Source organism: Pteropus vampyrus, unplaced genomic scaffold, assembly GCF_000151845.1.
Source record: "Pteropus vampyrus isolate Shadow unplaced genomic scaffold, Pvam_2.0 Scaffold2214, whole genome shotgun sequence".
NCBI classification, from domain to species: domain Eukaryota; kingdom Metazoa; phylum Chordata; class Mammalia; order Chiroptera; family Pteropodidae; genus Pteropus; species Pteropus vampyrus.
In genome coordinates, this window is record NW_011890995.1 from 4,693 (window position 1) to 6,453 (window position 1,761).

Below are 1,761 nucleotides of genomic sequence, written 5' to 3' on the forward strand. Positions count from 1 at the left end.
AAAATGGGAGGTGAGGCTCAACGTTTTCCACACTTCTTTTAAATTCATTTAAAGCTCTTTTATGAAAATAATATTGCATAGAAGCAGAGTTTCTAAAACACGTACAAGCAGAGCAACCGCAGTGGTGGAGAGATGGGGGTCGAGACTGGAATCCCATCCATTTGGCCTCTTTCTCCACCCAATCGGGTAAGGGCGGCCCAGGGCTCCGTGTCAGTTTCATTATTGCTGGCACAGTGGTCTCCGTAATTCATTCATTCGTTCATCCTTTCATCTTTCACAAATATTTACTGAGCTCCTACCATATATCAGGCTGGACTCGGTTTGGGAGATAAAAAGACAAATAAGAAATCCATTATCCTTTCTCACGGGGCTTATAATCGAGTTGGAGAGATAGAGATTGATTAAATAAACATTTTAATGTAGATATGGATTAGATATATATTTTTAAATTACATATGTAAAATGGATATATATCTGGGTTGAGTAGAGCCCTCTCCTGAAAATTTGTGTCTTTCCCAGAACCTCAGAATGTGATCTTATTTGGAAATAGAGTCTTTTCAGATAAAATTGGTTAAGATGAAATTATATCGAAGTGTTACTTTAGGTTGAGCCCTAAATCCAATATGACTAGTGTCTTTACAAGAAGAGGAGAAGAGACACAGGAGAGATGTGATGACTTAAGCAGAGATGAAGCTGCAAGCCAAGGGTTGTCAGCAAACCAACAAAAACTAGGAAGAAGCAAAAAAATGTTTCTAGAGCCTCTGCGGAAGTGTGGCCCTGCTGACCACTGGATTTTGGACTTCTGGCAGCCAAAACTGCGAGAGGATAAAAATCTATTGTTCTAAGTCTATAGCCATGCCACCCTGAACAAGCCTGATCCCATCTGATCTCAGAAGCTAAGCAGGGTTGGGCCTGGTTAGTACTTGGATGGGAGACCACCTAGGAAGAAGAGGTGCTGTAGGCGTAAAAAACAAAAAAATAAGAGATTGTAAACTGACAAGGTCCTTGCAATCTGTGAGGTCAACCAAGAGTTGCCTTGCCTAATTTAAAAAAAAAAAAAAATCTGTTTTAAGTTACCCAGTTTGTGGTATTTGTTATGGCAGCCCTACAAAACTAGCAAAAGTTCAAGTTCATTCTTATTATTCATGATAGTTATAAGTTACCACAAGCACCAAGTTAGTGAATTCTGAACCATTATGTCTAGGGGAAATACAGGATTAGGTTCCTATGAGGCTCTGATCACATTTCCTCAATCAATCCATACATACTCTTGTTTGTGTGCTTCTGTTTAAAGAGACCTTATTTAATATATAATGTTGATTCACTGACGTCGAGCTCGTAGCCAACAGTATTACAACTCATGCCTGAATGAATCTTCTCTAACAAACATCTTTTCTCGAGAAGGCACATCCCAGCTTTCTCGAGCTTGGGAACACAAATCATCACTTCAGCACTATGCTCGGACGCCATTCCCAACAGTAAAACCACCAACCCAAGCCCCCAAATGTGAAAACCGTGGCACAAAATTGACTGTGAAAAGGACAGTTGTGTAGAATTTGAGAGCTGAAACTAGAAACGGGGTGTCACCCTCTTGGACCTTAGCTGGGAGCCTGTGCTGGATGAGTCAACATTTTTACCACTCTGTGCATGTTCACAAGTGACCTCGAAACAGTGTGAGTATTGATTTGGGGGTTACAAATAAATTTTAGGGAGTAGGCAAATTTATAAATACAGAATCTGCAAATAATGAGAGTTGACTAT

General features: G+C 40.0%; 1 non-coding gene across 1 annotated transcript; it reads left to right on the plus strand.

Moving 5' to 3' along the window:
- The first annotated feature begins 845 nt into the window (after window positions 1-845).
- On the plus strand, window positions 846-964 carry LOC111734594. Its single transcript, XR_002778506.1, has one exon. It is a non-coding gene; the product is annotated as a 5S ribosomal RNA (ribosomal RNA).
- The last annotated feature ends 797 nt before the right edge of the window (window positions 965-1,761 follow it).